The sequence below is a fragment of the Ranitomeya variabilis genome, chromosome 5, assembly GCF_051348905.1.
Source record: "Ranitomeya variabilis isolate aRanVar5 chromosome 5, aRanVar5.hap1, whole genome shotgun sequence".
Taxonomy (NCBI): domain Eukaryota; kingdom Metazoa; phylum Chordata; class Amphibia; order Anura; family Dendrobatidae; genus Ranitomeya; species Ranitomeya variabilis.
The window spans coordinates 357,374,200-357,401,412 of NC_135236.1; positions in this window are offsets into that span (position 1 = coordinate 357,374,200).

Genomic DNA, 27,213 nt, shown 5'->3' on the forward strand with positions numbered 1-27,213 from the left:
TTATGAACAACAGGTAAGAGACCTAAACAAGTAATCTGGTAGCCAATTAATGCAAACCACTCTACTAAATGAAAAATAACTTTATATTCATTGATAGCGTAAAGAGAATCTATTAGTAATCTGAGAGCATCATAATGTAGCTGCAGAGACCCTGATTCCAACATTGTATCAGTTACTGGCCTGCAATTTTGTGTTTTCCTTGAAAACTCATACTTTTATTAATCTAATGAGTTGCCAAATTAATTGACAATCTAATCCAGACTGACAAGGTTCGAAAAAAAGATTTTTATTTGAAATATTAATTTTCTCCTTCAAACTTTGGTTTCGTCAAAGAATGCTCCCTTTGCAGCAATTACAGCATTGCAGACCTTTGGCATTCTAGCAGTTAATTTGCGAGGTAATCTGGAGAAATTTCACCCCATTCTTCCAGAAGCCCCTTCCACAAGTTGGTTTGGCTTGATTGGCACTTTTTGCGTACCATACGGTCAAGCTGCTCCCACAACAGCTCAATGGGGTTGAGATCTGGTGACTGCGCTGGCCACTCCATTACAGAAAGAATACCAGCTGCTTCTTCCCTAAATAGTTCTTGCACAATTTGGTGTGTTTTGGGTCATTGTCCTGTTGTAGGATGAAATTGGCTCCAATCAAGTGCTGTCCACAGGGTATGGCATGGCATTGCAAAATGGAGTGATAGCCTTCCTTTTTCAAAATCCCTTTTACCTTGTACAAATCTCCCACTTTACCAGCACCAAAGCAACCCCAGACCATCACATTACCTCCACCATGCTTGACAGATGGTGTCAGGCACTCCTCCAGCATCTTTTCAGCTGTTCTGCATCTCACAAATGTTCTTCTGTGTGATCCAAACACCTCAAACTTGGATTCATCTTTCCATAACACTTTTTACCAATCTTCCTCTGTCCAATGTCTGTGTTCTTTTGCCCTTATTAATCCTTTCCTTATATTAGCCAGTCTCAGATATGGCTTTTTCTTGCCATTCTGCCCTGAAGGCCAGCATCCCGGAGTCGCCTCTTCACTGTAGACATTGACAATGGCGTTTTGCGTGTACTATTTAATGAAGCTGCCAGTTGAGGACCTGTGAGGTGTCACTTTCTCAAGCTACAGACTCTATTGTACTTGTCTTGCTGTTCAGTTGAGCACCGGGGCCTCCCACTTCTCTTTCTACTCTGGCTAGAGCCTGTTTGTGCTCTCCTCTGAAGGGAGTAGTACACACCGTTGTAGGAAATTTTTATTTTCTTTGCAATTTCTCGCATGGAATAGCCTTCATTTCTAAGAACAAGAATAGACTGTTGAGTTTCACATGAAAGTTCTTTTTTTCTGGCCATTTTGAGAGTTTAATGGAGCCAACAAATATAATGCTCCAGATTCTCAACTAGCTCAAAGGAAGGTCAGGTTTATAGGTTCGCTAAATCAGCCAAACTGTTTTCAGCTGTGCTAACATACTTGCACAAGGGTTTTCAAGGGTATTCTAACCATCCATTAGCCTTCTTACACAGTTAGCAAACACAAAGTATCTTAAGAACACTGGAGTGATGGTTGTTGGAAATGGGCCTCTAATACACCTATGAAGATATTGCATTACAAACCAGACATTTGCAGCTAGAATAGTCATTTACCAAATTAACAATGTATAGAGTGTATTTCTGAATCATTTAATGATAGCTTCATTGGAAAAAACTGTGCTTTCTTTCTAAAATAAGGAAATTTCTAAGTGACCCTAAACTTTGAACAATAGTGTATATAGCAAGATGCAATGCATAGATACAAAGAAAAGGTCACTGCACTATGTTATAATTGTAACTAATGCTGGCACCCCTGCATGGTGCCCCTCCCCCTTCATGCAGGGATGCCAACATTCTCACCGCCGCAGCCTCATGGTCACCTTCAAATCTCCAGCACATCAGTGGCATGCCTACAGCACTCACTCTCCTGCTCTTAAAGGGACAGCGCACACATTGCAAATGTTAACAGCAGATGGCTGGGAGGCATCTAAGTATAAAAAGGCACCCTCCCCATTAGGGAGGCACCTGAGCAACCTCTATAGTTCCTGTATAGTAGTATATGCAACTTTATGTTGACACCTCCCTCTTCCCGCAGTGTTGAGAGTTAGTCAGAGTCCCTGTCTTTGTTTGGCCAGGCCCTGAACGTGAACTCCTAGTCCTTGTGCAGTCAGGTCCTGAACCTGAAACCCTGGTCTTTGTGCAGCCAGGTCCTGAACCTGAAACCCTGGTCCTTGTTCTGCCAGGTCCTGAACCTGAAACCCTGGTCCTTGAGCAGCAAGGTCCTGAACCTGAAACCCTTGTTCTTGTGCAGCCAGGCGCTGAACCTGAACCACTGATAATTGTGCGGCCAGGCCCTGAACCCCTGGTGTTTGTTCCACCCAGGCCCTGAACCTGAACCCCTGGTCCTTGTGTGGACAGGGCCCGAACTCTGAAACCTCATCTGGGGCTACCTGAGCACTGAAGCCACAGGATCCAGTCTGAACAGAGTCTGTATCCTGTTTTGCCAAGTTACAATGTGCTCTGTCAATGTAAGCATTCCTTACCCTTGAGGTCTGCAGCTGTAGTACCATGGACTGCCTAGGAGTGATACCTGGTGACTACCTGCAGCTCTAGCATGACTCCACTATCAGGAGCTCCAATGAAAACCAGTCAGCTGCTTAGCTACTCCTCTCTTAAGGCCCCGTCTCACATAGCGAGATCGCTAGCGAGATCGCTGCTGAGTCACAAGTTTTGTGACGCAACAGCGACCTCCATAGCGATCTCGCTATGTGTGACACGTACCAGCGATCAGGCCCCTGCTGCGAGATCGCTGGTCGTGTCAGAATGGCCTGGACCTTTTTTTGGTCGTTGAGGCCCCGCTGACATCGCTGAATCGGTGTGTGTGACACCGATCCAGCGATGTCTTCACTGGTAACCAGGGTAAACATCGGGTTACTAAGCGCAGGGCCGCGCTTAGTAACCCGATGTTTACCCTGGTTACCAAAAAAAACAAACAGTACATACTCGCCTTTCGGTGTCCAGGTCCCTTGCCGTCTGCTTCCTGCTCTCACTGACTCCCGGCCGTACAGTGAGAAGTGAGAGCGCAGCAGTGACGTCACCGCTGCGCTCTGCTCTCACAGTACGGCGGCTCAGTCAGAGCAGGAAGCAGACGGCAAGGGACCTGGACACCGAAAGGCGAGTATGTAGTGTTTGTTTTTTTTGGTAACCAGGGTAAACATCGGGTTACTAAGCGCGGCCCTGCGCTTAGTAACCCGATGTTTACCCTGGTTACCCGGGTGCTGCAGGGGGACTTCGGCATCGTTGAAGACAGTTTCAACGATGCCGAAGTCGTTCCCCTGATCGTTGGTCGCTGGGGAGAGCGGTCTGTGTGACAGCTCCCCAGCGACCACACAGCGACTTACCAACGATCACGGCCAGGTCATATCGCTGGTCGTGATCGTTGGTAAATCGCTAAGTGAGACGGGGCCTTTAGGTAAGCCCTATCTAAGGCACAGTGGGTCCACATGCACCACTTGAGGGCGTGACAATAGCATAGTTAGTGGTTTAAAAATTCTGTTGTAATAGTGCTTTATTTTTATTTACAGAGTTGCTGTAGGGCTTCCACATAGGAGCATGGGGCCTCTATTGTTCTTTTATATCCTAATGATACGGAGTTATTCTATATTATTAGTTATTTGAGGCAAGTTTCATTAGAATCTGTACTTAGAGAAGTATTCTTCTGTAGAAGAAAATACTTCTAATACTTCTAGAAGAGAATAGCTCAATAAATACAGTACACACAAAAGCCTACTTCATGGAGATAGTGCAGCTTCATACCTAGTTTGTAAATAAGAACCTTTTGTCAGTTATCTTCTTTGGAAAAAGAATAATAGAAACTAACTTATTTTGACAAACAAGAATATTAGTGAATTGCCATGTAAGAGTCCTAAAAGATTATTCAATGTTAAAATACTGTCCTTAAAGGTATTCTGTAGAACAGTGTCCTCAAAAAACCTTAGCATGCCATGTCCTTAGGATTTTCCTTAGAGAACGCATGTGCTATTGATTTAGTGAAACTAATTAAATTACCAGTGCAACATTCAGGAAATCCTCATGGCAAATTGGGGTTCCTCAAGGACAGTTTTTGAAGACAAATAAACACAGAAATAGACTAATAAACTAATTTCTGAACATTGATAGTAATTGAAAGTAATTGAAATTAAAATAAATAGTACACTATGCAGCCTTCCTCCTGTCACTTCCTTGGTGTATGTGAACGCCTGACTTACATATAATTATAAACAATTTACATGTCATTATGTTTTTCTCAATTAATTCATATGTACTCTAAGGGTATGTTCCCACGGTCAGCAAATGCTGCGGGTTGGACGCTGCGTACATCTGCAGTGTCCAACCCGCAGCGGCCATATGTTACAGCATAGTGGATGGGATTTCAAAAAATCCCATGTCCACTATGAGTGCATGGATGCCTCCAGCAACCCTGCGTATATGGACATTCGGCGTGTCTTTCCAGACTGCAACATGTCTATTTATCTTGCGTAGATGCTCAGTCTCCGCAAGATAAATTTCCCATCCAAAGTATTGTGTGTGGTGATTCCGCACAGTTCAAAGAACACATGTGGAATCAGCTGCATTCAAAAACTGGCAGCACTTTGGACGGAGCGGACATGTGCTGCATCCAAAACGCTGCCGGTTCCTGACCTTGGGAACATACCCTAAAGCCAGGGTCACACTTGCGAGTTCGATGCGACAAACTCGCAAGAGTCTCTCGCATCAGTACCCGCAACTGCTCTCGGGACCGGAGTGCGCGGCTGCATGTATTTCTATGCAGCTGAATACTCCGCTCCTGAGTGCCGGCGGTTGTTCCGGGTATTGATGCGAGAGACTCGGGTGAGTTTCTCACATTGCACTCGCAAGTGTGATCCCGGCTTAATAGGGAGAATTTTCCCACCAAACTCCTAGGGAGACTTTCTCCAGCTCTATTGAGGTCCGATATTAACTATTAACATCGAACTTGACTATCAATAATTAGTATAGAACTTAGTGATGCCTTAACGTTATCTGTTCCTTATATTATATACTAACTGAGACAAAATCGTGCATCAATAAAAAATATTTATTACACACAAGTCTAGGGTCTATTACATGCATATATATTTATACCCAAGCTGGTGACTATGAATATACAGTACAGAGCAAAAGTTTGGACACACCTTCTCATTTAAAGATTTTTCTGTATTTTCATGAATATGAAAATTGTAAATTCACACTGAAGGCATCAAAACTATGAATTAACACATGTGGAATTATATACTTAGCAAAAAGTGTGAAATAACTGAAAATATGTCTTATATTCTAGGTTCTTCAATGTAGCCACCTTTTGCTTTGATGACTGCTTTGCTCACTCTTGGCATTCTCTTGATGAGCTTCAAGAGGTAGGACATGTTCGATCAAAGAAGTTGAGTGCACGTGCTCAGTGTAATACACAGAGGTTGTCTTTTCAAAATAGATGTATGAGTGCTGACACCACTGCTACAGAGGTTAAAGGTGTGGAGAGTCAGCCTGTCAGTGCTCAGACCAATAGCCCCACACTGCATCAGATTGGTCTGCATGGCTGCAATCCCAGAAATATGCTTCTTCTAAAGATGATGCAAAAGAGAGGTGCAAATACTTTGCTGAAGACAAGCAAACTTAGAACACGGATTAACAAAAGCATGTCCTGTGGTCTGATGAGGGGTTACAGGGGATCAGTGGTTTAGCAAGATATGCTCGGCATGATGCCAGAGATGTAAGAGAGAGCATTTGGCTAGATCTTCCGGTTTTAAGCCTACCACACAAGTGGAGGTGTCGATTTTCAGATGATGGGATATTATGAAATGACGTCAGTCTATTTTCCTATTCCCCACCCACTGGCTAAGGTTCATTCTAGGCTAAACATGTTTTTCAGCAATTGTCTTGACATCTCTTTATCTCCCCTCCTCCACCTCTGCAAACACGCTGATTGTCTCCGAAGATGGAGAGGGGAGATTTTGATGTTATATATACAAATATACACACATGCACATATATACGCACACATTTATATATGTGCTGTGATGCAGTGACCCCTGTGGCAGCTAGGGGGCGCTGTGTGTGCTCCTTGGGATGTGCATGGAGGCATATCTGTTGTTATAATGGTGGTGAAACAGTGATTGGCAGAGTTGTGAGTGGCTGATATGTGTCGCAGAGGGAGTCTGCGTGGTAAGTCTGATGCAATGTTGTTGTTCTGGGACCTGTAGTCCCTCAAGAGTGTGTATATGTATGGTGTAGTTGTAAGGGAGACTTATTAGGCTAGTTATGTGAGATGGGTGGGACAAACTAGCCACACATCCACACTCCCACCCAGGGGAGTGGTTAAGGGTATATAATGTGACCAGAGTGTGGGTCACATGTCCCTGTGTGGTTCCAGTGTTTGGACCTGAGTGGTGAAGGTCCTGGAAGTATGTGTTGGATCTCCTGGGAGTAGGAGTCCTGAAGAGCACATGCTGATGGGTTGGATTTCGTGAGAGTAGGAATCCTGAAGAGCACATGTGCGGGTCTTGTGTGGTTCCTGTGTTGGATTTCCTAGGAGTAGGAAGCCTGAGGAGCAGATGTCAGTGTGTTGGATTTCCTGGGAGTAGGAATCCTGAATAGCACACTGAGCAACCTGTGTTGGATTTCCTGGGAGTAGGAGTCCTGAAGAGCAGATGCCAGTGTGTTGGACGGTCCCATGTGGGATGGACATCCTGAATAGCACACTGGGCAACCTGTGTTGGAAGACCTGGGAGTAGGCTTCCTGGAGAGCACAACCTGTGTTGGATTTCCTGGGAGTAGGGATCCTGAAGAGCACATGCCAATTTGTTGGACGGTCCCATGTGGGATGGACATCCTGAATAGCACACAGTAAGACTATGGTTCTGGATGGTCTGTGTTGGGGAAGCTATCGTCCTTCTGGACTGACTGATGTGTGCCGGCCAGGCAAGGTGGTGAACCCCGTAAGGCAGTTTCCCCAGGAGAGAGGACTGACGAGGAGTCAGCAGGTGGAGCAGGAGCTCCCATAAGGTACCATTGACTGTTGGTGCTTGTAATGTTCTATGAACTGTGTGGTCTCCTACCGTGACTAAACTGAGTGAGGTTCGGCGTGTTTAGAGACCGCGACCCAGGGTCATATGCTCTGTATGTGACTTGGGACATTGGTGAACTGCACGGCGTACGGACACCCATGGTAACTGGGCAAAGTGAGAGGTCCAGCATGTTTAGTGTCCGTGAGACAAAGCTGTATATGAAGTGCTTAAGATAAAGCTGCAAGTTAATATCACCAGTTGGTGCCTGTTGTGTTTTATGAAATGTATGATATGAACTGTGCATAACCCGGTTTATGACACTTTAATAAACTGTATAGACTGTGTTTAAGCGAAAAATCGTGCCTGACTACGTTAATCCCGTGCCAAGCGAGTGTCCCCCAATACACTCTGTAAGTGCAATCTTACAGTGCTTATACAGCTCTGGAAAAAATTAAGAGACCACTGCAAAATGTTAAGTTTGTCTGATCTTTCTCTTTATAGGTATATTTTTGAGTAAAATGTAAATTGTTCATTTATTCTATAAATTTCTGACAACATGTCTCCGAATTTCCAAGCAATAAATTTTGTATTTTTTTTCTGAAAAGGACAAATGGTCAAAATAAAAAAAAACTGTGCTTTCAGACCTCAAATAATGCAAAGAAAACAAGTTCATAATCATTTAGAAACAACAATACTAATGTTTTAACTCAGGAAGAGTTCAGAAATCAATATTTTGTGGAATAACCATGATTTTTAATCACAGCTTTCATGCATCTTGGCATGCTTTCCACCAGTCTTTCACACTGCTGGTGCAAAAATGTAAGCAGTTCTTCTTTGTTTTTAGGATGGCTTGTGACTAGTGTTGAGCGATACCGTCCGATACTTGAAAGTATCGGTATCGGAAAGTATCGGCCGATACCGGCAAAATATCGGATCCAATCCGATACCGATACCCGATACCAATACAAGTCAATGGGACTCATGTATCGGACGGTATTCCTGATGGTTCCCAGGGTCTGAAGGAGAGGAAACTCTCCTTCAGGCCCTGGGAACCATATAAATGTGTAAAAGAAAGAATTAAAATAAAAAATATCGCTATACTCACCTCTCCGACGCAGCCGGGACTTCAGCGAGGGAACCGGCAGCGTTGTTTGTTTAAAATTCGCGCTATTACTTGGTTACGTGAATTCCCGGCTTGTGATTGGTCAGGTCGGCCATGTTGCTGGGACGCGGACCAATCACAGCAAGCCGTGACGAAATTACGTCACGGCTTGCTGTGATTGGTCCGCGTCCCGGCAATATGGCCGCCCTGACCAATCACAAGCCGTGACGTCACGGGAGGCTGGACACGCGCTCATTTTAAAATGGGCGCGTGTCCAGCCTCCCGTGACGTCACGGCTTGTGATTGGTTGCGCCGCGGTCAACCAATCACAAGCCGGGAGGCTGGACGCGCTCATTTTAAAATGGGCGCGTGTCCAGCCTCCCGTGACGTCACGGCTTGTGATTGGTTGCGCCGCGGTCAACCAATCACAAGCCGGGAGGCTGGACGCGCTCATTTTAAAATGGGCGCGTGTCCAGCCTCCCGTGACGTCACGGCTTGTGATTGGTTGCGCCGCGGTCAACCAATCACAAGCCGGGAGGCTGGACGCGCTCATTTTAAAATGGGCGCGTGTCCAGCCTCCCGTGACGTCACGGCTTGTGATTGGTCAGGGCGGCCATATTGCCGGGACGCGGACCAATCACAGCAAGCCGTGACGTAATTTCGTCACGGCTTGCTGTGATTGGTCCGCGTCCCGGCAACATGGCCGACCTGACCAATCACAAGCCGGGAATTCACGTAACCAAGTAATAGCGCGAATTTTAAACAAACAACGCTGCCGGTTCCCTCGCTGAAGTCCCGGCTGCGTCGGAGAGGTGAGTATAGCGATATTTTTTATTTTAATTCTCTCTTTTACACATTTTAACATTAATGTTGTTGCGATACCCGATACCCGATACCACAAGAGTATCGGAATCCCGGTATCGGAATTCCGATACAGCAAGTATCGGCCGATACCCGATACTTGCAGCATCGGAATGCTCAACACTACTTGTGACTATCCGTCATCCTCTTGATTACATTCCAGAGGTTTTCAATGGAGTTCTGGTCTGGAGATTGGGCTGCCCTTGGCCGGGTTTTAATGTGGTGGTCTCTTAATCTTTGCCAGAGCTGTATATATGTAACTCAATGATATGGATGTATATCAGAAACTGAATAGAGACCCCAAATTTAATATACAGTAAGAAATAAAACAGATTCTATATATGGCAATAAAAGAAGGAATCATTGACTAGGATTTTTATGATTATTTGTTTGTGGAGCATCCAGTAACGATTCATAAATCACTTGAAAACCCGCCAGGATGGCTAATCATCTTGGGGGTAGATTCAGTTTTCAATAAAATGAGGATTTTCTTGGATAAAATGATTAATCCTTTAACTAAGGGATCTAAACCCTATATAAAAGATACTATAGATTTCTTGTTGAAACTAAATGAGGTAGAACTGACTAATGAAGTTATCCTGGTGTCTTTCGATGTTACCTCACTTTATACATTGATTGACTATGAAAGGGGCCTAATGGCAGTAAAAAGGAAATTGTCACTTCTACCATTATCAACAGAGGGTGAAGAGTTTGTTATTTCACTACTGAATATTATTCTTAACTGGAACTACTTTCTCTTTGGGAGGACTATGCAAAAATGGAGTAATGCAATGGGTGCGAATATGGTGCCCACTTATGCAAACATCGTAATGACCACATTGGAGGAGGACTTCGTCTATGTGTCTCACCACTTACGAGAAGTACTGGTGTGGTGGCGATACATAAATGACGTCTTCCTCCTCTGGATAGATACATAAAAACAGTTATTTGACTTTCATCTATTCCATCCTTAGTTCACTCTAAAACACGTATGCAGTTCTTGGATGTTTGGGTGGCACAAAAAAATAATAAGCTACATACTGAACTTCATACGAAACCCATAGACAAGAATGACATATTGAAATATGAAAGTAAATATCCAAAGAAAAAAACTAGAGTCATACCATATAGCCAGTTCCTTAGAACAAAAAGAATAGTAAGCAACAATTTTGAATCCACAAAGTCTCTTAAAGAGTTAACAAAAAAAGGTAAAACAAGGGGATACCCCAAAAATCTATTGGACACTCAACGGGAAATAGTCATGTAATTGAATAGGCTAACTGTGTTAAAACAATAACCGAATAGAAAGGAACTTAAAAGAATCCTGTTATAGAGAGGAGAGTGGACAAACTGTCACAACTGTTAAAAGACACTGGGGAATGCTATTCAAATGTTTACCCAACATCTAAAAATTTGAGACCACCCCTCCATTATTTTCCTATTCTAAAATCAGATATTGGTCTTCTGAGAAATATGACACATACTACCTTAACGGGGATATAAAGATAGGGCTGCTTTTCTTGCCTTTCCTGTGTCAATTGTCCATTAATGTAGAAGGGCTGAATAATGATATTAAACACTATCTGACTTGTAACTCTAATGTGAAAAACTTACTCCAATGCCCATGTTCCTTAGGGTATATCGGTGCGACAACGTGGAATTTTAAAACCAGAATCAACCCCCACCAATATACCATAAGGAAAAGGCGTATGGACCTCCCAGTCCCTAAGCACTTTACAGAGATGGCGCACACAGAGAAACAGCTGAGATTCAGGATCATAGATATGATCCCCCCACAAAGAAGAGGTGGGGACAGAACTCATCTCCTGAAGAAAAAAGGAACTACAGTAGAATGAATATTTGAATTAAATACACTAGAACCCAAGGGTCTTAATGTAGAATTCAAAATCAACTCAATTTTATAGTCACGTGCCACCTTTACCCCAGGTTTCTTTGTGATTTTTCCCATGGTATAATTAGGTAATTTTTAATGTCTATGAGACACTTGTATTTGTTATATGATTTTAATCGCTCTTGTTTTATGTTCACAGATCAACACCACACAGCACGAACACATGAGAAGAGATAGACTCATCCATATAAAATTATATTTTTTATGTACATTTTTCTGTATTGTTTATTTTTTTACTAAATGTGCATTCTTATTTAAATAATTTTTTGTCATAATCTTGTAGCCAACCACCATATTGAGCCCCAATAGTAGGGAAGCAATGGAGCCAAGGTGTCTATCCTGAAGGGGTTTGCAGGGGTTCTACAAAATGAAAATCGACTGCTCTCTACTCTATCAACACCTAGTGACGTAAGTGAGACATTTGCTCGTTACAGGGACATTGTTTATACCTTGCATCTTTGGCTATACAAACATTCCTCCACTAGAGGTGATGTTTTGCTGGGCCCTAGTTGTGGCTATTGGACTGCATGTGGATACACAAATATGTCCTGAAAGACCCCAGGCCTAAGTACACCCCTTCAAACTAATGGGAGAGGCTACCCCATATCTGTAGCTTTTTTGGCTATTTAGCTTTGTAAATACTGGAGGATCACTTAAATAAACATGTGGGAATGGTTTCCCTGAAGAAAGATGGTGACTGCACACACAATGTGCCTACTGAGCATGCTCGAATTCCTTTGGGAGCTCTGGACACAGGGATTGGCTAGATGATTGTGACATCTCAGACATGTGCAGTAATGCACTTCCTGATGCCATGTATGGCACATGTATACTATAGAATGATCAAACCACAAGTTGGTGAGTCAATATCTCTATCTATCTAAAGCACATGATATTAATCATAAACCTATGTGGCACAGGCCCTGATGGACTAAATGAATTGTAATAAGGTTCATGTTGTAATAATGTGCACATATACTGATATGAATCATGTATGGATAATGTGATTATGCACTTGTATTTTATATGTAAAATTTCACTAATGAATTTATCAATTCATTATGATGATATCATGCACTATATATATCTGCTGTTTGTACCTATTCACTGCTTGCGAAAGGCTGGTCACAGCCGAAACGTTGCCACAGCATATTGGCTAATAAAGGCCACTTTTTTTCATCATTAATTTGAATGCAGCCTCCTTTTTTCTTTTTTATTATTCATACAAATAGATATTTGTTTGGAGGGCCCTGCACCCTGAATTCATCTATATGGTGCGGTACCATTTTTTTCTTCTATGTACAGTGGGTATGGAAAGTATTCAGACCCCTTTAAATTTTTCACTCTTTGTTTCATTGCAGCCATTTGGTAATTTCAAAAAAGTTAATTTTTTTCTCATTAATGTACACTCTGCACCCCATCTTGACTGAAAAAAATATAAATGTAGAACTTTTTGAAAATTTAATAAAATAAAAAAACTGATATCGCATGGTCATAAATATTCAGACACTCATATTTAAATCACATTCTGTCCATTTCCCTGTGATCCTCCTTGAGATGGTTCTACTCTTTCATTGGAGGCCAGCTGTGTTTAATTAGTGTGGAATTTCAATATTTGCATATTTGCAGATGACACTAAACTCTGCAGGGTAATCAATACAGGGGAGGACAATTTTATATTACAGGATGATTTATGTAAACTAGAAGCTTGGGCTGATAAATGGCAAATGAGCTTTAATGGGGATAAATGTAAGGTCATGCACTTGGGTAGAAGTAATAAGATGTATAACTATGTGCTTAATTCTAAAACTCTGGGCAAAACCGTCAATGAAAAAGACCTGGGTGTATGGGTATATTATGTGTGGTAATGTGGTGGGGACGGGATTATGTGTGGTGATGTGGGGGGGTGGGATTATGTGTGGTGATGGGGTGGGGGGCCGTTTTTATGTGTGGTGATGTGTTGGGGGGCGGGATTATGTGTGATGTGTTGGGGGTGCGGGATTATGTGTGGTGATGTGGTGGGGGGCGAGATTATGTGTGGTAATGTGGTGGGCGGGATTATGTGTGGTAATGTGGTGGGGGGGATTATGTGTGGTAATGTGGTGGGGAGGCAGGATTATGAGTGGGATTATCTGTAGTAATGTGGTGGGGGGCGGGATTGTGTGTGGTAATGTGGTGGAGGGCGGGATTTTGTGTGGTGATGTGGTGGGGGGTGGGATTATGTGTGGTGATGTGGTGGGGGGGCGGAATTGTGTGGTGATGTGGTGGGGGATGGGATTATGTGTGGTGATGTGGAGGGGGGCAGGATGATGTGTGGTAATGTGGTTGGGGCGGGATTGTGTGTAGTAATGTGGTGAGGGGCGGGATTATGTGTGGTGATGTGGTGGGGGGCGGGATTATGTGTGGTGATGTGGTGGGGGGCGGGATTATGTGTGGTAATGTGGTGGGGGCGGGATTATGTGTGGTAATGTAGTGGGGGGGCAGGATTATGTGTGGTAATGTGGTGGGGGGCGGGATTGTGTGTAGTAATGTGGTGGGGGGCAGGATTATGTGTGGTGATGTGGTGGGGGGCAGGATTATGTGGTGATGTGGTGGGGGGTGGGATTATGTGTGGTAATGTGGTGGTGGGGATTATGTGTAGTAATGTGGTGGGGGGCGGGATTATGTGTGGTAATGTGGTGGGGCGGAATTATGTGTGGTAATGCGGTGGGGGGCGGGATTATGTGTGGTGATGCGGTGGGGGCGGGAATATCTGTGGTAATGTGGTGGGGGGTGGGTTTATGTGTAGTAATGTGGTGGGGGGGCGGGATTGTCTGTGGAAATGTGGTGGGGGTGGGATTATCTGTAGTAATGTGGTGGGGGCGGGATTATCTGTAGTAATGTGGTGGGGGCAGGATTATGTGTGGTGATGTGGTGGGGGGTGGGATTATGTGTGGTAATGTGGTGGTGGGGATTATGTGTAGTAATGTGGTGGGGGGCGGGATTATGTGTAGTGATGTGGTGGGGGGTGGGATTATGTGTGGTAATGTGGTGGGGCAGAATTATGTGTGGTGATGTGGTGGGGGGCGGGAATATCTGTGGTAATGTGTTGGGGGGTGGGATTATGTGTAGTAATGTGGTGGGGGGGTGGGATTGTCTGTGGAAATGTGGTGGGGCAGGATTATGTGTGGTAATGTGGTGGGGGCGGGATTATCTGTAGTAATGTGGTGGGGGGCGGGATTATGCGTGGGTGGTAATGTGGTGGGGGGCGGGATTATGTGTGGTAATGTGGTGGGGGGTGGGTTTATGTGTAGTAATGTGGTGGGGGGGCGGGATTGTCTGTGGAAATGTGGTGGGGGCGGGATTATCTGTAGTAATGTGGTGGGGGCGGGATTATCTGTAGTAATGTGGTGGGTGGCGGGATTATGTGTGGTAATGTGGTGGGGGCAGGATTATGTGTGGTGATGTGGTGGGGGGTGGGATTATGTGTGGTAATGTGGTGGTGGGGATTATGTGTAGTAATGTGGTGGGGGGCGGGATTATGTGTAGTGATGTGGTGGGGGGTGGGATTATGGGTGGTAATGTGGTGGGGCAGAATTATGTGTGGTGATGTGGTGGGGGGCGGGAATATATGTGGTAATGTGTTGGGGGGTGGGATTATGTGTAGTAATGTGGTGGGGGGGTGGGATTGTCTGTGGAAATGTGGTGGGGCAGGATTATGTGTGGTAATGTGGTGGGGGCGGGATTATCTGTAGTAATGTGGTGGGGGGCGGGATTATGTGTGGGTGGTAATGTGGTGGGGGGCGGGATTATGTGTGGTAATGTGGTGGGGGCGGGATTATGTTTGGTAATGTGGTGGGGGGCGGGATTATGTGTGGTAATGTGGTGGGGGGTGGGATTAGGTGTGGTAATGTGGTGGGGAGCGGGATTATGTGTGGTAATGTGGTGGAGGGCGGGATTATGTGTGGTAATGTGGTGGGGGGCGGGATTGTGTGGTAATGTGGTTGGGGCGGGATTATGTGTGGTAATGTGGCGGGGGTGGCATTATGTGTGGTAATGTGGTGGGGGGCGGGATTATGTGTGGGTGGTAATGTGGTGGGGGGCGGGATTATGTGTGGTAATGTGGTGGGGGGGCGGGAATATGTGTGGTAATGTGGTGGGGGGCGGGATTATGTGTGGTAATGTGGTGGGGGCGGGATTATGTTTGGTAATGTGGTGGGGGGCGGGATTATGTGTGGTAATGTGGTGGGGGGCGGGATTAGGTGTGGTAATGTGGTGGGGAGTGGGATTATGTGTAGTAATGTGGTGGGGGGTGGGATTAGTTGTGGTAATGTGGTGGGGAGCGGGATTATGTGTGGTAATGTGGTGGGGGACGGGATTATCTGTGGTAATGTGGTGGGGGGTGGGATTATGTGTGGTAATGTGGTGGGGGGTGGGATTATGTGTGGTAATGTGGTGGGGGCTGGATTATATGTGGTAATGTGGTGGAAGGTGGGATTATGTGTAGTAATGTGGTGGGGTGGCGGGATTATGTGTGGTGATGTGTTGGGGGCAGGATTATGTGTGGTGATGTGGTGGGGGGGCGAGATTATGTGTGGTGATGTGTTGAAGGGGTGGGATTATGTGTGGTGATGTGGTGGGGGGCAGTATTGTGTGTGGTGATGTGGTGCGGATTGTGTGTGGTAATGGGGTGGGGGCAGGATTATGTGTGGTGATGTGGTGGGGGGGTGGAGCTACTTGCAGGTGGCGGGATTAGCGTGTAATCACGATGCCGCTTATATATATATATATAGATGAGGGGACAGTACAAAGACCTTTCTGATGATCTTTTTTAATTATAGACCTGAGACAGGGACAAGGAGGCATCCTCTACATCTGGAGAAAAGAAGGTTTAAGCATAATAACAGACGCGGATTCTTTACTGTAAGAGCAGTGAGACTATGGAACTCTCTGCCGTATAAAGTTGTAATGAGAGATTCATTACTTAAATTTAAGAGGGGACTGGATGCCTTTCTTGAAAAGTATAATGTTGCAGGGTATATATACTATATACTAGATTCCTTGTTAGGGTGTTGATCCAGGGAACTAGTCTGATTGCCGTATGTGGAGTCTGGAAAAAAATTCCCCAATGTGGAGCTTACTCTTTGCCACATGGTTTTTTTTTGCCTTCCTCTGGATCAACATGTTAGGGCATGTTAGGTTAGGCTATGGGTTGAACTTGATGGACTTAAAGTCTTCCTTCAACCTTAATAACTATGTTACTATGTATGTAATTAAACTGATAGGACTTGATTTGGAAATGCACATGAGTCGCCCACCAGGGCAATGGGGATACTTGGTACCGGGTCCGGTCGCTCTTAAATGGGATGTCACGGTGGCTGCGAACCGATCCGTGGCCCTGGGCACTCACTTAAATGGGGAAAAGTCTTTAAAGGGAATTTGGTAATAAGTGTTTGTTCGTGACGCCAACTGTGGTTCTCGGTCAGAGGGGACCGATGGTGCTTAAATGGGTCCTCTGGGGTGATGTTGTTGCAGCAAGATGGTAACACTTCCCACAGGTGAAGCGGGGTCCCCAGGGCTCCCAAGATGTATAGGCAAGGATGGTGTATGCCGGCAAATAAGTCGAGGGCACAGAGTTGTAAAGTCTTTACCTGGTTGACTGCTGGTAGCAGTCCACAGTCCAGGGTACCAGGCACAGGTGGTGATGTGGTCCGGCTGGCCTAGAGGCAATGGTTGATCCCTCTCCAGGTGAGGTCCATAAGCCTTTCCTACTTGTGCTGATGTGTGAGGTCCCTGCTGCCTGAAGCTTGCTGGCTAAGTACCCCTTTCTTCCCCTGTCCTGGGACAGGTACCTGTATGGCGGGCAGCTTGAGCCATTTTACAGGGTCTCTATCATGACCCGAGCTCTTCAGGTGCTGCTTCGTCTTCAGGTGTGGTGTGGGAAAATTATATATAGTTCAATGCCCTCCGCTTCTGTCGCGTGTCCTGGAGCACAACACGACCTCGGGCTCCCGGTGCCCGTTTCCTGCACTCTGGCTCTGAGGGTGCTCATTCACAGTTCCCCTCTGAGCCCCTTTTCCTTTTCCACTGTGCTCCTTTCCTCAATAGCTCCGTCACATTCCACATCCCTCAGGTTCTCTTTCTTTCCTGGAGCTGCAGCACAAATCCTGGCTGAACGGCTCTGCTGTCTGCTCTTTAGTGTCTCTCCCTAACTGAACTAACTCCTCCTCTAGACCAGAATACTTAAAGCTGAGGGAAGCTCCCCTAAATCCATGTCCTGAGCTCCCCCTTCTGGCCTAGATTCAGAATGTGTTGTATGTGGGTGCCTTACCTGGGTTACACTCCTCCCCCCCGTTAACTCCAGTACTCCCGGACTGGGAAAAAGGAAACCTAAGCATACAGGTTAAATACGTTCCATTTTTAGACATGAAAGTCAACAGGTTAACTGGTGAAAAATTAAGCATCCCTTATGGGAGGTATGGTTCTTGAACATTGCATAACAAAACTATTTATTTTAGGTGCACACAGGTAAAAGTGCAAACATTTGAATAGCAAGGCGCATTGACCAATCCTGATCTCCGCTACGCCATGCAGTTCTGCTCCAGGTCTGAAAAGCAAAACAGGTAGGCACACAGTCTTACTTACACTACAGCGTGTGGCAATATCAATGAGGGGCATCGGAACAGGTGCCCAACTATTTACAGGGCAAAAGTTCTCAGGTAATTATTGTCCATTACCCTATTATCCTTTTCAACTGAATGTACATCAATCAAAACTCGATTAACAACATTACTTTCACACAGGTGAATGTATTTTTACTTTTTCTGTCAGGGCAGGTCCTGGTGCACAGCTTCCTGACTGGGGATGTCCTTTGGTGTGTATCGCAACTGGTGACTCTGCTGAAAACAGTCCATCATCAGGGGTCTGTGTAGCCTGGGTTTGCGTTCCACTTTCAGTGGCTACACGGGTGTGAATATGCTGTCCTGGGCACTTTTTTACATGCAGGGCATAGTATCCCCTTTCTCCATGGTGCCATGTAAAGGTCACTTTGTCTCCAATCTGGTACAGATCACGGTCGGGGTGTCCCCTTAAGGGATGTGACTCAACATCTCTGCGGTTGACAAATAGTTCCTTATGTCATCCTTGCTCTTTAATAAATTCCCATCCTCTGTTCAGGTTGAAAGTAACAACAGTTCCTGTTCTTATTGGTCCTCTGTCAGTCAGGTTACAGTCACAAGATCTGGCTTTAGCTAGCAAGTTACGTTCATCCATAGCCTCCCATCTAGCTCTGCGTTGTTTCTGTGTGGCCAGTTATAATATCTGTTGTCTGCAATATTTTTCTGTTTCTGCTATTTTCACGCTATTGGTTGTCTTAGGGTGCCTCCAATGTATAGTTTCCTTTGGCCTGCATGCCCTTAAAGTCGATGATTTCGGTATCATTGGGTCAGTTAAATCGTGTCTCAAGTCTGTCATGTTATCCCAGGTTAAAGTAACTGTGATTGACTGGACAGGTAGTAAGGTCAATGGGGTTGTTAAGGGTCCCACTAAAGTTTCTTCAGCTACCGGGGCAGTTTGCATACCTGTGTCGCTGATGCCAGGGTCTTTTTCCACCTCTGCTGGGGTCAGGATTGCTGGTTCCAGGGCCTGGTGCTGCGGCGTTGTCATCTCCTGCAGTATCTCGCTTTCTGGCTCCACTGAGGTCACAGGTGCGGGCTTCAGGTTCTCCGTCAATGTCGTCATCCTTCTCAGCAGCGTCTTACTTTCTGACTTCGCCGGGGTCAAAGGCACAGGCTCCAGATCTACTGTCGGCGCCATCTCCTGCTGCAGCATTGCTGGCTCCGCTGGGACTGTGAGCACTGACGGCGTGGTCTGAGGCTGCGTGGTCTTCATCCTCCGGATCAGGGACTCCTTCCAGGCAGCCACCGCTGTCATCTGGGTCCGCAGGAGTAGTCGGGCCAGCTCCTCCATCTCCGCGCCGAGGAGCTCTGGGTCTAGGGTAGGCTTCTGGTCCGGGTCGTCTTGTTGCTGCTGACCGGGGACATCTCCTCTGGTGTTGGCAGGTCCCAGTGGCTCACCACTGCTGTCCGCCAATGTCTTTACCGGGTAGCGTGCAGCCATGCTTTCCTGCGTCTTCCTCCTGATCCATCTCCTGACTTTCTGGGCGGTATGTTTCCCACTTTCCCGCCGGCCACCTCTGGGGGCGGATCTGTCCTGGTAACAGACATCTTAGGTTGGCATTAGAGTATCTGTAGGGGGTGGATCCAGCTTTCTTGCTTGTTCTGGAACTCCATCCATGGCAGCACATCTTCCTCCTTTATCCACCTCGTGGTACAGCAATGGCGGCCATTACACAATTCCACACAGTTCATTATAATCCATGGTGCACAGGACCCATTCCTGCGGGTCTGTCCATCCTGTTTGTGATGCCAGAAAGATGAGTCGCCCACCAGGGCAATGGGGAAACTCGGTACTGGGTCTGGTCGCTCTTAAAGGGGATGTCACAGTGGCTGCAACCCGGTCCATGGCCCTGGGCACTCACTTAAAAGGGGAAAAGTCTTTAAAGGGAATTTGGTAATAAAGTGTTTGTTTGTGATGCCACCTGTGGTTCTCGGTCAGAGGGGACCGACGCTGCTTAAAGGGGTCCTCTGGGGTGATGTTGTTGCAGAAAGATGGTAACGCTTCCCATAGATGAATTGGGATCCCCAGGACTCCCAAGGTGTACAGGCAAGGATGGTGTATGCTGGCAAATATGTCAAGGACACAGAGTTGTAAAGTCTTTACCTGGTTTACTGGTGGTAGCAGTTCACAGTCCAGGGTACCAGGCACAGGTGGTGATAAAGTCCAGCCGGCCTAGAGGCAATGGTAGATCCCTCTCCCAGGTGAGGTCTGTAAGCCTTTTCTACTTGCGCTGATGTGCGAGGTCCCTGCTGCCAGAAGCTTGCTGGCAAAGTACCCCTTTATTCCTTTGTCCTGGGACAGGTGCCTGTACAGCGGGCAGCTTGAGCCGTTTTACAGGGTCTCTATCACGACCCGGGCTCTTTAGGTGCTGCTTCATCTTCAGGTGTGGTGTGGGCAAATAACATACAGTTCAATGCCCTCTGTTTCTGTCGTGTTTCCTGGAGCACAACATGACCTCAGGCTCCCAGTGTCCAGTTCCTGCGCTCTGGCTCTGAGGGTGCTCATTCACAGTTCCCCTATGAGCCCCCTGTCTTTTTCCACTGTGCTCCTTTCCTCAATAGCTCCACTACATTCCACACCCCTCAGGTTCTCTTTCTTTCCTGGAGCTGCAGCACAAATCCTGGCTGCACGGCTCCGCTGTCTGCTTTTCACTCTTCAGTGTCTCTCCTTAACTGAACTAAGTACTCCTCTAGACCAGAATACTTAAAGCTGAGGGAAGCTCCCCTGAATCCGTGTCCTGAGCTCCCCCTTCTGGCCTAGATTCAGAATGTGTTGTATGTGGGTGCCTTACCTAGTAAAGGAAATTCCCCTTGCCTCCAAGCATGATATCGCCCTCCCCAAAAGGAAGGCAACATCACTGTAACAACCAGTTACCTGGGGTGTTACACACACACCTGTCTATATAAGACCTCACAGCTCACAGTGCATGTCAGACCAAATGAGAATCATGAGGTCAAAGGAACTGGCCAAGGAGCTCAAAGACAAAATTGTGGCAAGGCACAGATCTGGCCAAGGTTTCAACAGAATTTCTGCAGTACTCAAAGTTCCTGAGAGCACAGTGGCCTCCATAATCTTTAACCCCTTCCCGACATGTGACGGAATAGTACGTCACATGTCGGGACCCCCGCTTTGATGTGCGCTCCGGCGGTGAGCGCACATCAAAGTCGCGACATGTCAGCTGTTTTTTACAGCTGACATGTGCGCGCAATAGCGGCGGGTGAAATCGCGATCACCCGCCGCTATTAACTAGTTAAATGCCGCTGTCAAACTCAGACAGCGGCATTTAACTACCGCATCCGGCCGTGCGGCCGGATATGAGCGCATCGCCGACCCCCGTCACATGATCGGAGGTCGGCGATGCTTGTACATTGTAACCATAGAGGTCCTGGAGACCTCTATGGTTACTGATCGCCGGTGGCTGTGAGCGCCCCCCTGTGGTCGGCGCTCACAGCACACCTGCATTTTAGCTACATAACAGCGATCTGATGATCGCTGTTATGTAGCAGAGCCGATCGGGCTGTGCCTGCTTCTAGCCTCCCATGGAGGCTATAGAAGCATGGTAAAAGTTAAAAAAAAAAGTAAAAAAAAATGTGAAAAAAATAAAAAATATATAAAAGTTTAAATCACCCCCCTTTCGCCCCAATCAAAATAAATCAATAAAAAAAACCCCAACCTACACATATTTGGTATCGCCGCGTTCAGAATCGCCCGATCTATCAATAAAAAAAAAGCATTAACCTGATCGCTAAACGGCGTAATGAAAAAAAAAATCGAAACACCAGATTTACGTTTTTTTGGTCGCCACGACATTGCATTAAAATGCAATAACGGGCGATCAAAAGAACGTATCTGCACCAAAATGCTATCATTAAAAATGCCAGCTCAGCACGCAAAAAATAAGCCCTCACCCGACCCCAGATCACGAAAAATGGAGACGCTACGGGTATCGGAAAATGGCGCAATTTTATTTATTTATTTTTTTGCAAAGTTTGGAATTTTTTTTCACCACTTAGGTAAAAAAGAACCTAGTCATGTTAGGTGTCTATGAACTCGTACTGACCTGGAGAATCATAATGGCAGGTCAGTTTTAGCATTTAGTGAACCTAGCAAAATAGGCAAGCAAAAAACAAGTGTGGGATTGCACTTTTTTTGCAATTTCACTGCACTTGGAATTTTTTTCCCGTTTTCTAGTACACGACATGGTAAAACCAATGATGTCGTTCAAAAGTACAACTCGTCCCGCAAAAAATAAGCCCTCACATGGCCAAATTGACAGAAAAATAAAAAAGTTATGGCTCTGGGAAGGAGGGGAGCGAAAAACGAAAACGGAAAAACGGAAAAAGCTCCGGGGGTGAAGGGGTTAAATGGAAGAAGTTTGGGACCACCAGAAGTCTTCCTAGACCTGGCTGTCCAGCCAAACTGAGCAATCGTGGGAGAAGAGCCTAAGTGAGAGAGGGTAAAGAAAAACCAAAAGATCACTGTGGCTGAGCTGCAGAAGGGAGATGGGAGAAAGTTCCACAAAGTGAACTATCACTGCAGCCCTCCACCAGTCAGGCTTTTAGGGCAGAGTGACCCAACGGAAGTCTCTCCTCAGTGCAAGTCATATGAAAGCCGGCATAGAAAAAAGTTCAAAAATGCTTGAAGGACTCCCAGACTATGAGAAATAAGATTCTCTTGTTTGAAGAGACAAAGATAGACCTAGGCACTGCTCTGCACCTGCCCAATACAATGCCAACCGTTAAAACATGATGGTGGCAGCATCATGCTATGGGGTGTTTTTCAGCTGCAGGAACAGGACGACTGGTTACAATTGAAGTAAACATGAATGTGGCCAAGTACAGAGATATCCTGGATGAAAACCTGTTTCCAGAGTGCTCTGGACCTCAGACTTGGCCTTCCTACAAGACAAGTACCCTAAGCACACAGCTAAAATAACAAATGAGTGGCTTCAGAAAAACTCTGTGACCATTCTTGACTGGCCCAGCAAGAGACCTGATTTAAAGCCAATTGAGCATATCTGGAGAGACCTGAAAATGTTTGTCCACCAACGTTCACCCTCCAACCTGGAGGAACTGGAGAGGATCTGCAAGGAAGAATGGCAAACTTGTTGCATCATTCCCAAGAAGACTCATGACTGTACTAGCTCAAAAGGGTGCTTTACTCCATTCTGAGCAAAGGGTCTGAATACTTATGACCATGTGGTATTTCAGTTTTTCTTTTTTTAATAAATTAGCAAAACTATATTACTACATTTCTGTTTTTTCAGTCACAAAGGGGTGCAGAGCGTACATTAGTGAGAAAAAAATGAACTTTTTTGAATTTACCAAATGGCTGCAATGAAACAGAGTGAAAAATTTAAAGGGGTCTGAATACTTTCCGTACCCACTGTATGTACATATGTATGTAAATGTGGGGAATTATATCAGAGGGGATATTATTCATGTGGAATTTATGCGGGGGGGGGTAATATATAAATATATCTATTTGCATTTATGGGCTAACATGCAATATATATATATATATATATATATATATATATATATATATATATATATATATTAGCTATTGAATCCATTCTACGCCTGGGTAGCGAGCATTTTTTTGTTTGTGTATGTGTGTGTCTCTTTTTTGTCTGTGCATGTCTCTCTTTATCTGTATGTGTGTCTGTGTCTCTTTCCCTGTGAGTGTCTCTCTGTGTTTGTGTCTCTGTGTGTGTGTCTCTCTGTGTGTGTTTCTTTGTGTGTTTGTCTCTCGCTCTCTGTGTTTCTGTGTGTATGTGTCTGTGTGTGTGTGTCTCTCTGGAGGTGTTTTTCTCTGTGTGTGTGTCTATCTCTGTGTGTCTCTGAGTGTGTCTTGGTGTGTGTCTCTCTATGTCTCTGTGTATTTGTCTCTCACTGTGTGTGTGTCTCTTTGTGTCTGAGTGTGTCTGTCTGTATGTGTGTGTGTCTGTGTTTCAGTGCATGTCTCTTTTTCTGTGTCTCCCTCACTCTCTGTGTTTCTCTCTTTCTCACTGTGTGTCTCATTGCCGCTGCAACAGAGCTGCTATCATAAACGGCTGCAACAGATCCATTATGCACATGCAGAGGAGGCTTTGGATAAAAGGACGCATCTCTGGTTATATTATAGATGATGGTAAATTTTGGGGCACTTCCCTTCTACATGTACAATTTCCCTTTCAACAATTGTCCAGCCCCTGGACTAACCTTAGGCGCAGGTCTGTAGTTTAAAAATCCATCACTTGAAATATCTTGTCAAATTTTTAGTACATAATTTAGTGATTGAATGCTTTTATATAAGTTTCCAAACATTATAGACTGTTACTTGAATTGAGTTATCTGGGACTTCGTCAAAATAAATAACTTTGCATGTTGGTGTTTAAAGTAAAAGAATATGGTGTTTTACAGTATTTGTAGTATTTTGGTTGTTTCCTGTGTTCTTCTCTGCATAGACATGTGTAACAGGGATGAGCGAACAGAAGGAATGCCAGCATGTACGGACTGGGGCTGAAATTCAGCCCTGGCATTTGAAATCACACAGGCCCATGCTGTCACTGTCCCGAAGCAGCAGATGGGATATATTACTAATATTACCCTGGATGGAGGAAAGGAAGATTTACTACAGGACCAATATTTCTAATGATACCCATGGCTGCTGGGGTAAGTGACAGAGTCAGCAACTTTGTGCTCCATCACAACTCTTAACAGTATGGGTATCTTGAAAATACTAATTCTGTTAACAACTTAGCAGACAAGGCAGCCCACGACCAGACAGGAACTTCTGGCATTTGCCAGAATTGCCAAATGGCCAGTCCGGCCCTGAATGCCAGTGATGAGGAGGATCACTGTGTGAGTATGGCGCAGGGCAGTGTACCAGAGATAAGGGTGGTCATTGAGTGAGTATGCCACAGGACAGTGTGCCTGTGATAGTGGAGGGGGAAGGTCCACTATATGAGTGTACACACTAGTGATGATGAGTAAACGAGCTTGGATAAAGTTTTATCTGAGCTTGCTCTGGTGTTATCAAAGTATCTTGGGCGTGCTCGTATATTTGTTCAAGTCTCTGCGGCTGGATAATTTTCTGCAGTTAGACAGGCTCAACACATGTAGGGATTGCCAGTTTGTTAGGGAATCTCCACATGTGTTGAGGCTGTCTAACAGCCGCAAATCATGCAACCATGGGGACTCAAACATAATATATGAACCCATCCAGATGCTCAGATAACACCCTAGCATTCTCGGATAAGGCACTATCCGAGCACATTCGCTCATCACTAGTGTGTACACTGACATGGTGGACTTTCCCCTTCCACTATCACAGGCACACTGTGCTGTGGCATACTCATTCAGTGATCCCCCCTCATCTATGGCACACTATCCTGGGGCACACTGACCCCCTCATCACTGGCACCCCTCCTGTGGCATAATCACATGGTGACTCTCTCATCACAGGCACACCATCCTGGGGCACACTCACACAGCGATCTTCTCCTGCAGCACACTTACACAGTTACACCCTCATCACTGACACACTCACATGATGACCCCCTTATAAACTGTTCTCTGGCACACTCACACAGTGAACCTTCCTCCTCCACCATCACTAGCACACTGTCCTGTAGCACACTCACACAGTGACCACCTCATCATTGGCACAACGTCCTGCGGAAGACACACAGTGACATCCTCATCATTGGCACACTATCCTGGGGCACACTGACATGGTGAGTCCCTCATTACTGGTACACCATCCTGTGACACACTCACACGATGACCTCTTCAATACTGGCACACTGTTCTGTGGTGCACTCACACAGTGACCACTTCATAACTGGCACACCATCCTGTGGCACACTCACATGGTGACCATCTCAACACTGGCACAATTTCATATGGTTCACTCACACAGAGGACCTATACTCCTTCACCATCACTGGCACACCCAACTGCAACACATTCATGAGATGACCCCCCTCATCACTGGCACATTATCCTGCAGCACACTCACACGGTGACTCCCTCATCATTGGCATACTCACAGTGCGAAAATCCATCTGGCAGAGACTGTGGCCTGAGGCCAGGACAGATCCCCCGGTGCCCACCCACGGTGGGAGCTATGAAAGAAAAAGAAACCTCATTTCCAGCAGCAGATTCCTGGAGAACGGGAGGAGTCCAATGCTGAATGGGTGGAACAATAGGAATAGACTCCACCCTCGAACAGGTGGAGCCCAGAAGAAGAAAACCTCATGTGCAGCTGCATGCTGCCATTGCGAGTTATTGCAGCGGCACCGATGGATCACTCGTGCACCAGATCCTGCGGCAGTGTCGGCCGCATCAAATGGAAGTGCTGGCAGGCAGAGGAGCGGACCCAACCCGGAAGGCTGGGTGATTGCGTATGGCAAAGCTGAGTGCCGGCTCGATCGATTCCCGCCAATGTTTTTGGAGTGGGGTTGGCGGGTGCCGGACCCAGAAATCGACCAGGAGCTGGAAGGAGTGGGTGACCCGGAAGCGCCTGAACTCGAGGAGGTCAGCCCTGTGATTCCAGAGCTGGGAGAGTCAGAGGCGGAAGGACTGGAGCCATCAAAAGCTGACCCCCAAGAGTCCGTGCCAGAGGAGTCGAAGCCAGATACAGATGTCCCTGAGCTGGAGGAGCTGGCGGCTGCATCTTCGGAGTGTGACGGTCACAGACTGGCCATGGCAGAAATGCCGGAAATATCAGAGCACCATAGCGGAGCACCTCCGGTGAGTACACTCCAATCCCGGACCTCGGAGCATGTGCCCATATTTCTGGATGTTCCCTCTCTCAGTCCCTGCCCTGATATCAAGAGGGGAAAGGCCCCTTCCCATCCCCCAGGCAGGCTGCCTGGATAGCGGGGGAGGTGGAAGAAAAGAAGTGGCAGTAATGGGAGATCTGGGCGGAGCTGCGGTGGCTGGGAGGAGGTGCTATGGCTGGTCGATGGATCAGCGGCCTGCTGATGCATACCAACCCAGCTGATGGGTATTGATTTATCCATGAGTCCCACAACAATGACAAAGGTATACGTCAATGTGGGCTCCATTAAGTACCAATGGCCCCTGAGGGATGGAGATAGTCACCTTCATCAAGGAGAGAGGTCCTCGGGGGTACTACGTGGTGGCGGTCACTCTGCTACCACCTGAGGATGACCAAGAGCTGTATGAACGTCAAGAGCAGGAACGGAGTGAGCTACCAGCGGTTCTCTGTGATCGTTGGCGCTGGAGGCAGCCTCACCTTTACTATAACTCTTCACTGCCAAGTCATCATAAATCTCTCATGATGAACACGGTTGGGGGAAACACGTCCAGAGTTTGCTTCCTTCATCTAAGGAGTTATACTATCATGAATTTCAGCCGCCTTTATGCAGTACCACATTGTAGCAGATAAGTACCGTTTTTTTGGGACTTACTACTTTTGTGTCCCTATTTTGTCATCTAACAATCTATGGGAATATTTATATGTGGTACTGTGGTGTGTAATCACATCTGCTGTAATATTTATTTATCAGTGTCATGTATGTTGGCACTATGTACATTTGTTGTAACATCTATGAGAGTTATTTTG